The sequence below is a fragment of the Euprymna scolopes genome, chromosome 13 (assembly GCF_053919585.1).
Source record: "Euprymna scolopes isolate OS-2025 chromosome 13, ASM5391958v1, whole genome shotgun sequence".
Lineage (NCBI taxonomy): Eukaryota > Metazoa > Mollusca > Cephalopoda > Sepiida > Sepiolidae > Euprymna > Euprymna scolopes.
The window spans coordinates 145561905-145575224 of record NC_136494.1 but is presented as its reverse complement, the minus strand read 5'-3'; positions in this window follow the sequence as shown (position 1 = coordinate 145575224).

The window sequence follows — 13320 nt, the reverse complement described above, 5'->3', positions numbered from 1 at the left end:
ACACGTCTTCACATCTACTGACAACCAATAAGATTAATTGACACTGAACATCTGACATCACTTCAACCGACATTTCTATTTTGGCTAACGTTCGAGAGCTCATAACAAAAATATACAGTAACAAAAACAAAACTTCCTTGGTCATTTTCAGATCTCTACGTCACTTCTCAATTCGCGTCTTTCTTTGCCTCGGTTTAAAGAATATCTTTAATTTTTGGCTGCAACAAAATATTTGTATGTATTGGACACGTCGTATTCCCACTGTGTTTGCCCTAATATGCTGCACACTAACGCCCCCTGCCGGAGGCGAGATATTCTCGTCTATTTTAAAACTCAAGGTCTTGTGCAGAATCGAAACCTCACTGCTCGGTTCACTACAGCAATATGTCGACTTGCAGACGGAAACACGTGACATCGAGAATCACAGCATAGACGAAATCAAAAGGTGAGAATCAGATTTTTTTGTTTTTTTGGTTGCTTTTTTCTGATTATTTTTTTCTTTATTGCTTCTATTTTTTCTCTTTTTGTTTGTTTGCATTTAGATGTGTCCACGCATCTCTATGCGGTGCTTGGTCTGTCACGTTTCAGTTTTACATTATGGGAAAGTAGATATGCCATTCAACATGAAAAGCTACAAGTGTTTTTAAGGTGCTCTCTTTTTTTCTCTGTTCGTTTAACTTATTTTTTCTTTTCCATTTCTTTCGTTTCTGTATCGTGTTGAAATGAAAAATATTCAAATCAATAGCTTTGTGCTATGCTCGTCCTCGAACTAAAATCAAACATCATTTCACATAAAGGTGTGAACTCGGCATTTTAAAACCAAAATGATTCCTGCTCGTTTGAAACCATTAGCTACGTGAAAGTGTGAAATACTAATTTCTAATACAAACAGCAACGTGAAAACCAAAAAGCGTAGAGTGTCCAATAAAGTCAGAAACATAACGGACGTTAATAAGCGGTGAATTATTAATCAAACAATCCCATTCCAATTTCCACATGAGTCAATCAATCAAAATAATTAAAAGATAACGTGTAAAAAGCTGGATATGTGATACGACCTTACGTAAAAACGTTACTAGCTTTTATGGAATGCTGTCTTTCTTCTCCACTTGTTTAGTTCATTTTTTTCATTTTTTTGTTTTTCTTTTCTGTATCGAGTGGAAATAGATGACAATCAAATCAATAGCTTTGTGTTACGTTAATTCCCGAAATAAAGAAAAACAGCATTTTATATAAAAATATTAACTGGACATTTCTAAGCAATACAAATTATTCCCGCTCGTTCGAAACAGTTGATTTCACGAGTGTTCTGTGTAAAATGCCAATTTCTCTAATAATAAAAGCAACAACTGAACAACTAAAAACCCGAAAAAGACAGTTGAGCCAGAAACAAGAGAGACTGCCGAAATTATACTCAGTCGGCATACCCTTCCAGAACTATTCCATTGACTCACATGTGCTGACATAGAACAGCATATACACAACAAATCACAATAATGAAGAAAATGTACAGATAATATCACGATGTCTCTTAAAGTCAAACATAAACGAATAATTACAGTGACAGGAAACAGACATATAAACATACGAACAATTTTATACTAGTGAGTCACCGCTTACCAGTTCCTGGGGGTGTCACTCGAAGATAAAATATGATAGCGATGATGAGAGGTCCGGAAACAATGAATAGGTTGAACAAAAGATTACTTAATAGAAATTAATTATCTAATGAACGGTTTAATAAGTATTTGTTTACATTTTACTTAAAGTGGACCATGCTATAGTCAGTTAGGAATAGACTCATGGGATATTGTCTCATAGATGGGATTTGCTAGGAAATTAGCTTTATTCATGAAAGTTTCGTTCTCTCTCTCTCTCTCTCTCTCTCTCTCTCTATCTATCTATCTATATATATATATATATATATATATATATATATATATATATATATATATATATCCCAAACCTCTGGCCTTGATAGGGGGGGAGATTGAAACTTGCTGCTATAGTTATCAAATGATGTGAAATAACAGCAACGGGGAGACTTGATTCCAAATATTTCACATATGTTATATTTTCCCTCTTTTCAAAATAGAGTACGATTATGAATCCTCCAATATCAAATAATCCTCATACACTGTGAAATTTACTTTATGTATGAAAACTAAAGAGGGTACATACAACATATGAGAAATAATTGGAATCAAGTCTCCCTTTTACCAAGGCCAGAGGTTTAAGGGAAATATCACATATGACTATGAAACCTTCTGTAAAAACGTGCCAAAAATAGGCTCTGGATGATAGATGATCCCCTTTAATGTGTGACCTTAAGTGCAAATATCACATAACCCACTACAGAATTCGAGCGAGCCTTTATTTGTTAAATTCTTATCAATATTTGGTGAGATTTACAACTTATAAAACTACCGAAAGTGGTCTATCTATCTATCTATCTATCTATCTATCTATCTATATATATATATATATATATATATATATATATATATATATATATATATATATATATATATATATAATGGTAACCACACTGAATATTGAAATGCTTATATCTTTAGTTCTATGGGACAAAACTATATTAAAATTTGCAGGCTTTTTGAAGAGTATAATACTATTCTTTGTTTACAATTTATGACAATTGATAAAAAAAAAAAATGAACTTATATTTTCAAACCAATATAATATGCCCAAATTTTCCTACATTTGTATATATAGTGTCCTGGCAGGCCAGCTTCAGTTTTGCTGCTTTGGGATGAATTTTGTTTAGGGTTTTTTCTTTTGCTTGGTTGTTTTCATTGTGGCCTTACCATGGGATTAAATGTTCTTGTGTAGAAAGGCATATGAGGCATTTTAGAAAAATATAAAGAATTCAAATGGAAAACAGATAAAAAGTAATAAAAAGTAAAAAAAAAAACTATTTTTTCTTTTTATCTCTTTTCCATATTCTTTTTATATTCTAAGAAATTTGAAGCGAAGACTTTGCTAATTCTTTGATTATAAAATTATTTTATTCATTGTTATTTATTTTACGATCTATAATAATAAATTCTAATTCTTGCAAATAATCTCTTTACACTGCAAATTGCATTGATTACTAAAAGAAAATACTAAATATCAATTTCAAATTGAAAATTGGGACTTAATTGATTTCATGCTCAATCGTTATACATAATATTACAAATTATTTCATTGGATAACACATATCTATACATTTTATCTAAAATATTTGACAATACATGTTTCGCATTTAATCTCTAGGCGCAGTTTATATATCTACAAACATGTAGAAAACCTTTTAATCAGTTTTCATCCAGTAAAAAGAGGTGCTAAGGAGTCAAAATTAAAAAATTGTTAGGTAAATTTTATCGATTTTCCCTTGTTTCATGACTGCGCATGCGCGGTCTTGAAATATGACAGCTTTCTTATGATAAATATGAGTTGGTTTGAAAACACTTTCCAAGGTTCTAATCAAGCTGTTGTAATGATTACCGTACTTGACTCAGCATCTTTAGGTTTTGGTTTCGATCTCAGCGCGAGTATTTTTTTCCACAAAAGTGAACTGTTTAGAAAAAAGCATAATACTCCCTTGCACATGTGTTGGCTTCTTTCCGTTTTTTTTTTTTTGTTTTTGTTTTTTTTACTTTATTTTTTAAAAGAAATATAAAGTTACATTTAGTACATACGGTATTTCTATTTCTAATTAATAAGAATTCTGAATTAATCAAAATATAATATTTATGCGTATTTTACGACCGGAAAATGCCGGGCGATCTGCTAGTATATTATCTATATATCTCTAAAAGTGATAATGTTTGTGTGAGGACACTTCTCAACCTATACGAATTTTAATCTGCAGACTTGTATTTTAATCTACAGACTTCAAATTTGGCAGATAAGTTATTCAGATATGTAGAAAACTTTTTAATCGGTTAACATCCAGAAAAAGGGACTGCTAGGGGGTCAATTTTTTAAAAAAGTGATATTTAGCGTCATTAGATTTTTATCTGTTTGTAAATTATTTTACGGGGTCTGAAAACATTATTTTAAAGACGTGACAAGCTAGTCCAATGGTTATCGTCCTTGACCCCCCCCTGTCTTTAGGTTTTGTTTTCAATTTCACCTCGAGTATTTTTTTTTTTTACTTACAAGAATTGAACTGTTTAGAAAAAAAATATAAAAACCGTATGCACATGTCTCAGTTTCTTTCCGTTTTATTTTTACTTCATTTTTTTTTTTTTTTTAGGAATTAAACATTGCGTTTAATACTTTGGCAATGCCCAGTACATCTTCGTGTGTGTGTGTGTGTGTGTGTACAGTGCCGGCAAAAAAAGTCTGCACTTGTAACTTTTTCAAAAGTTGCAAATTTTAGCTAAATTTAATGTAACTGTTTAAACAACCTATACCGCATTTGATTCTAATACTCAATAATTTTACCTGTTCATATTTGACTTTTAACTGAAATATTCTAGTGTTCACGTCAATTAAAAAAAAATTCAAATTGAGGGGACAAAAAGAAAGTCCGCAGCAACAAATTCGCTTAAAACCAGCTTAAATTATTGCCCCTAAATCAGTTTAAAATATACACCAACTGGCAACACAGCATCTCTAATTGTAATTGTTGTTGTTCCAGGTTATACAACGTAACATTTAGTCAATATGTCATGACTTTCTCTTAGTGATCGTTAGAAGCTCATTAATATCCACCTTTCTGGTTTATCCAACGGAGAAATCGGCCGCAGATTGAAATGTGATGAGAAAACGGTATAAAAGACTGCGCAAAAGCACCAAAACACCGGCAGTATTCGTGATGTCCCTAAATCTGCTCGTACTAGAGTTACTTCTAACAGGGAAGACAATGCTATTAAGATCCACAACCTAATAAACAGATTTGTAACGGCTCCCCAAATCCAACAACAGTGCAATCTTGTTAAAAAGTGCTCTCTTTCTACTGTCAAGAACAGATTAAAGGAATTTAATTTGCGAGGATATGTTGCAAGACGCAAGCCAATGATTTTGTAAAGAAAAGAAAGCGCCGTCTGGACTTCGTCAGATGCAATGAAGGCCATGACTCTTCATATTGGTCAAAAGTGCTTTTTAGCGACGAAAGCAAGTTCAATAAGTTAGGCAGTGATGGTAGGCAGTACGTTCATCAGAAGAAAGACGAAGGATTTAATCCTAGGTGCTCAGTTTCAACGTTGCAAGGTGGTGGAGGTTCAGTTTTGGTGTGGGGCATTATTAGTACCAATGGTGCAGGGCCTATAGTTCGCTTGAAAGGTCGAATTAATTCGACCAAGTACATTAATGTGTTGACTGAGCATTTTCTGCTCTACTTTGGTCGTAATTTGGATGATAATCCCATCTTCATACAGGATAATGCTCCCATTCACACAGCTAGCAATGTCAAGAGGTTTTAGGAAGAGCATGATATTCCGTGTTTTGATTGGCCTGCACAATCTCCAGACCTCAATCCTATCGAAACGTATGGAATTATATCAAGTAACAGCTGCTGAATGATAAAATTTCAAATTTAGAAAAATTAAAGAAAAGTGGGATGCTCTTTCTCCGGAGTATTGCGGGCTGTCAAATTGCAGAAGGACTATGCTACCAAATAATAACTAGTTAATTGTGTTCTTGTTGTATTTGTGTTGCATTAATGTCCTAAAGTTACATTCAAATAACAATTTTCCATTGTGCGGACTTTCTTTTTGCCTCCTCAATTTGAAGTTATTTTTTACATTGACGTGAACACTAGAATATTTCAATTAAAAGTCAAATATGAACAGGTAAAATTATAGAAGACTAAAAGACGAATCTAATGAGGTATAGGTTGTTTAAACAGTTACATTAAATTTAGCTTAAATTTGCAGTTTCTGAAAAAATTACAAGTGCTGACTTTCTTTTTGCCGCCTGTATATATATATATATATATATATATATATATATATATATATATATATATATATATATATATATATATATGTGTGTGTGTGTGTGTAAAGAGGGTTAGGGCAATTTTCTATAGAGCAGAGTGTATTTTAAGATTATAGTAAAAATATTAATTTAATTAAAAATACAGGAAAATAACAATGTTCGTTGTAAAACCGATGTATCAAAGCTCAATAGGCAAATATCCTAGAGCTACTTTTATATTTGGTAAGGTGATTGATAATTTATAATTCAAAATTAAAATTATAAATTTTAAATCCGTTTCATAAGAAGGGGCACAACAAAGCCAATAAATTGTACGATCGTTTCGGAAAACGGTGTTTTTTTTTATTGTGACAGACATTGAGTCAAGGCAATAATTTTAGCATATAGTTTTTTATGAAAACAAAGTGTCCTCATCAGCAAAATATTAGGTGTTTTTTTTTTAAAATAAATGACACCATAAATAAACCTAGCATTTAAGTAGTCCAGATGAATCTGGAAAATATTAAAATACAAGGAAAAATAGTTAATTAATGATGTAGATAAGTAAAGTAATATTGGTTAATAATAAAAGTTAGAATAAGATTACAAAGTTGTGTTTAGATTATGTATAATGTTATAATAAGATGCTATTAAGAGAATTTCAACAAATATAAGTATATATATATATATATATATATATATATATATATATATATATATATATATATATATATATTTCATCCTTTGAAAGCCGTAATAATCCTCAGAGCAATTCATTTAGATGTTGTCTGTAGCTTATGCATGCTCTAACTGCTTAATTTCAAATTGAAACGCCAAAAGGGAAGTTCTTAACAGCTAGCTTATTTTATCATCGCTTAATTTAGGTTGAAATAAAAATATTAATATTCAAAATGAAGGGAGATAATCTTGTTTTGTCTTGTAATATGGTCAAAGGGGGATTAATTCGTCCTTATGCTGTTTTTTTTTCTCATTCATATAGTATAAGATAATTTTATTGAATAAATTTAGTAATATTATAATTGTTTTTTATATATATATATATATATATATATATATATATATATATATATATATATATATATATTCTGGGTCTACAATTTACACTCTAATATCAGTGGATTGTTCAAGTCAACATCGTATCCGCCTCCATTCAATCATCCCACTAAGTTTTTGAACCCATCTGTTGACTTTGCTTCTCAGCGACTGACGAGACGAGTTTATCGTCACTTTCCATTTCCGCTCATCGTTCTTCGACGGAATGCCGTATTAATAGGAACTGTTGGTAAAATATATGACAACACTAGAAAATACGGCGTACAAACGGGTACAACTTAATTGTGTGTGCGATACACTCTTGTTAAAGAAACTTTACGTTATCTGCTGACAGTTGTCCGGTCTTTTTAACTTTAGTCGAAACCGTCTGTGTCTCTCGTCTCGGTCCTTTCTAACAGCCTGTTTCCACCAGTTTTTTTTTTTCTTTTTCTTTTTTTTTTGGCATCGTTATCTGACCATCCAGAAAATATCACCGGCTAATTGTAATGGCATCGTTTCGCTGTGAGGTTCAAAATACCTTTTATTAATGTATTTGTGGGGGGAGGGCATATCTAGATTCGTAGCTAATTTCTCCAGATGACTTTAGCTGTAGTAGTGGTGGAGGGGGGTATATATGATCACACTTGCGCGATATGCATACTGGGCGACTTTTGTCAGCTTCATTTGAATTTCCAGAGAATATCAAATTCACAAAGTTTCCCTAGTCGCATGTGTATTTCGCCCAGATGCGATTTTTAACATTAGTTTTTGCAATGTTTTGCAATAAAGTATCCCCGTCTTTCTACATACACCACTTAGTATTCCCAATACGTTTAATCTGATCGCCCATTTCATTACTGACCAGATTAAACGTAGCTTAATCTCCGTGTCAATGTGGTTATATCGTATACAATGGGCCCTCAGTGTTATGAACAGGTATTCTAACCAATATTTTTTAAATTCAATTCCAGTTTCAACTTACTTCAACTGCGTAAATACTCAAATTAACAAATTACATAAGAATTTCATCCAGTTTTCAGGATACATCATATTGCATGTCACTAAGGAGGTTATTTCTGCTGAGGTGGTTGACTGCGTCTTTATTTCATATGGATTCCAGTAACTTACTCATGACACACAAGAGACCTTTTGGTCTGTACTGAGAGGGAGATGACCTATCACCTGGGTTCTTAAATACAGGGCATACTGACGAGGTTTTCCAGGGTGTTGGAAAGCACTTCTCCTTAAGACAACGCTTAAACAGTTCTGTAAGTATGGGGGCAAGTTCTGGTCGAAGCGTTTTCAACATTATAATTGGAATGCTGTCTGGGCTAGTTGCTTTACTGGAATCAACGTTCTTGATTAGTTTGCGACCTCGTGCACAGATATTTGTATGTTGCATCGTGTGTTGTCTGTTGTAGGAGGAAATACGGGGAGTTGATGCCCTTCGTCGTATAGGGTAGAGTTAGCTGCAAAGTTCTTGGCGGATAGTTTGGCCTTGTCTGATGCTGATGAGATGACCTCAGGTCCATTGATAATGGTTGGGATAGAACGCACGCATCTGTTCAGGATCCTGTTTGCTATTTGCCAAAACTGGTAGGAACCAAGCCGCTGTTCAGCTACTTCGGATTTGACGGACTGAGCATTTTTTATTACTCTTTTACAGTGGTTGCTGGCAGTCCTGAAGGCAGCTTTAGTCTCAGTACATCTATTACGTTGGTAGCTATGGAAAAATTGATTCCTGTGCGCAATGGCAGCAGCACATTCTGGGGAGAACCATGGCTGGCTGTTCCTAGGAAAAGTGATATCGATGACAAAGAAACGATAATGATACCGATTTTTTCATTTCTTGCGAATCAGATTTATGAAGTTAGAATTTTCTAAAGTTGATACCTGTAGCTTGGCTAAAAGTGGATAAAGTACATTGCACGATATTCTCTCGTATATAATTGTTGACCAAATTCACACCGTGTATGTGCTCAACTGAGATAGTTATGGGTTTACATAAGAACACAAACACTTGAATAGAAATGTTCTTTCATTATTTTTGTTTTAGATAATTCTGAATACAGATTTTGTAACTGTCTGTCTGAAGCTGAAACTATGCTGCTTTTTAAATGTCCATTTCAGTTGAGTACACTATTTCAAACTAATGTTCTATCAGTCAATATTCAATTCAGAGGGTTCTGTTCTGTTAACATGGGACCATGCTACACAGGCATTACCTTCTCTTTGGGGGAAAAAGAAAAGGATTAGCTACTCTTTCGTCTGGATACTCTTCTTTATGGTATTACTTCCCCTTTTTGTATTATCTATTCTGCTTCCATGAGGCCATCCTACTAGGCATTATCTTCTCTTTTGGAACAATATAAGGAATTTTACTTCGTCATATATACTAGCATAAAGAGAACGTATTTTTGTTAGTTGAAGTAATCAAAAACCAATGCCAATGAGGATTGAACGCTATTGAGAGGGTGAACTATTTATTTAAAAAGATGTGAAGTTAGAGTCAATTCCGCCTAAGTTAGACACGTAATGTAAGATACTCTTAAGTAAGACGCCTCGTTTATTTTTCTGTCTGTATGATTCAACCAGAACTTTTTGTTAAGGAAATAGTGTCCTATTAGCTCTTATTTACACGAGTGCAGAGTTAGACACAAGATAAATTTTAGTGTGAGAAATAATCCGACTCTCTCCAAAAGGAGTACCTTGGATATAGACAAAACTTAAAATTGCCTTATTCTAGAAGGATTTCTTATTCACTGATCAATGACAGAAAATATAAAGTGCAGTATCAACCACTGCACTGTTTTTCTTAGCTAAAAGGCCAAAGACGGTTAAAGTGAAAATCGCCCACGTCGTTTTCAAAAAAATAATAAGCCTTCCGACGAAAGAGGGAATATCTTCAACTCTAATCCTCACAATGGATCAAACAAATATAACCCCTAAAACATCTGTCGTAAGCATTTTTTGTTTGTTGGTGTTTGTTGTCATTTGTTGTCATTTGCTGCTTGTTGTTTCGAAAACACCAACAAGCAGACGACAGGCAGACAGACGGCACTCATGTGCGCATGTGTAGGCGCTCATACGCATATATCATCCGATACTTGCTTTTGGTTTGCTAACAGTTATATCCCATAGGATTAGTGAATCTCTCGACAAAGGCCTCCTTTCTAGGGCAATTGCTCTGAACATATCAAAGGCCTTCGATAAGGTTTGGCATAAGTGCCTACTTCACAAGATTTCCAGCTACGGTATCACTGAAAATGTTTTCTCAATCATTAAATCATTTCTCTCTGATAGGTTCATAAGAGTAGTAGTTGATGGGCAGCAATAAGAGGCCCACAGTATTAATGCTGGAGTCCCCCAGAGGTTCATCCTGGGCCCAACTCTCTTCCTGATCTACATCAATGATCTCCCAAAACACATACTTAATTCATTCGTTGACATCTATGCTGATGACACGACCATCTACGGCAACACATCAAAGGCCGTAAATGACAAAGCGCTCTCTCTGATTCCCTCTCCTCTTATCTTGAGTGCGTGGTTCCGTGGGAGAAGAGATGGCTGGTTACTTTTTTTCTTTTTTACAAGGTGATCACCACTTATCAAGGCCCAGAAGCCACTCAGGGATAAGAGTTATTGCATGTACAGTACGTTATTTGTTTATGTTGGACTTGAAGACATCCAAGTTGTAGTCAGGTGGGAAACAGGCAAGCGGTAGAGAGTTCCACAGTCGTTCACTTCTGAGAAAGAAACTCTGCTCATGGAATCTACGTTTGGATTTAGGCACAGATAAAGAGTGGGGAAAAGTATTGACAGTAGTTTCAGCCAGACGGGTGTTTCTCGTTGTAGAAAATATAAATTAACATTATTTCAGTTCATGATTTTTCCTAGATTAGTTCCTTTTTTGAAGATTTTTGTCAATAATTTGAAAAAATTCTTTCGGCAAATTATTTCATGTGTGTGTGCGCTATAAGGCGATTAAAGCAAATGCAATTTCTACGTCTATTTTTCTTTTTCTTTATATTTCCGATATTATTTTGTTTCCTTCAACGTTATTTTTATTAGTAATATTTTTTCTATTGTTCTTACGATTAGATTTAGCAATTGCGATATCGTATGATATAACATGTCATGGTTTCGGTTTTGTTACTTTCCCCTCAATTAATTTATTATTTCCATTTCTAATATCCTTTATTTCACCTCTATATCCTGATCTAGCTAATGCTTTATTATGATATTCTTTCTTGCTATTAAATATCTGCTCATTATGAGATAATCAGGATATTCTTTTCGATATGCTGGGTATAATGGCTTTCTTTGCTGAGATTGGATGGTTTGATTTATAGTTAATATAAAATAACGTTTGAGTAGGTTCATGGTATGGTTCATATGTATTGTTAATTAGATTAAGAGTGACATCTAAAAATTACTATTTTCTGATTTTTATCAACGGTTATTTTTAAGTCAATATCTTTAAATAAATTATTTAGTATTTATATAATTTTTTCTAAATTTATATTACCAAAGTTGATGAAGAATAGTGCTTCATTTCTATGGAGCCGCTCCCCTATACTTGTTACCTTTCTAGCTTACACATTAAGAATGTAGAGAAGTTAAATTCTCTGTTTTTTTTTCTAGTCCAGTATTTATTATTGTATTTAATTAATGTTGTGCTGGCTAATTATATTATATAAATTTCTAGTTTTGTAATACTTGTTTCAACTTTTGCAAATTCTAATGCCTTATCTAACAATTTCAGAGAAATTAATAGGTAATATGAACAATGTCGAACATTATAAACTTACTATTCTTACATTTGGGTAATGAATCAACGTAGAACCTCATCGATGAAGACCAGAGATTATGAATACTATGAACCGTAAAAAAAACAATCCAGCCATCCTAGAAAAGAATATGAGAGTAACTTCCCTTTGATGTAGTCTGGATTTCGAATAATACATGAGCATTGTTGGAATTGTGTAAGAGAGGAACTCGTAGAAATTTTGACGTGCAACGGTTCTTCATGGAGAAAGAAGTCAGTGAAACTTTGCATAAAAAAGTGGAACATTCCAAAGAAACTTTGCATAAAAGGTAGAACATTGTATGCCAAAATATATAAGTGATAGGACGATTTCAATATTTTTCCCGGTTTCGATACAATTACTGATTCCGTAGAAAATTCTCAATTCCGATACGATAACTGATTCCGATTCTTTATAAATCTCTAAATATTTAACTATATAGTTGTTATTTTCCCCAATTTCTGTTAAAAACACATGTAAAATATGCAGATATTTTCGTAAATGTAAAAAAATTACACTTGTGGATGATGACCTATAGATTTTAGCTTTACTGGTATTTTAAAAATATTGATTATTTTATCGTTATTACCACCAATGGAAGATTTTGCTTGAAATAAAATAAAATTTAAAAAAAAACATTAAAAGAACCGTCTTGGCATCAGAAAATAGGCATCAATTTTTCGATTCCGATACCGATTCCAACACCCTCAAATTTGTTGATTTTTTTCGATTCCCGATTCCGATTCTGATTAATCGTCCCAACACTAATATATATATATATATATATATATATATATATATATATATATATATATATATATATATATATTAGTGTTAGGATGATTAATCGGAATAGGAATCGAGAATCGAAAAAATCGGAACTGTTTGGGATATCGGAAAAATTATAGTCTAATTTCCGATTCCAAAACGATTCTTTAAAATTTTTAAATAAAAAATGAAACAAGCACCAATTGTTTATTATTATTATTATTATTATTATTATTATTATTATTATTATTATTATTATTATTATTATTATCATTATTATTATTATTATTATTATTATTATTATCATTATTATTATTATCATTATTATTATTATTATTATTATTATCATTATTATTATTATTATTATTATTATTATTATTATTATTATTATTATTATTATCATTATTATTATTATTATTATTATTATTATTATCATTATTATTATTATCATTATTATTATTATTATTATTATCATTATTATTATTATCATTATTATTATTATTATTATTATTATTATTATTATTATTATTATTATTATTATCATTATTATTATTATTATTATTATTATTATTATTATCATTATTATTATTATCATTATTATTATCATTATTATTATTATTATTATTATTATTATTATTATTATTATTATTATTATTATCATTATTATCATTATTATTATTATTATTATTATTATTATTATTATTATTATCATTATTATTATTATTATTATTATTATTATTATTATTATTATTATTATTATCAT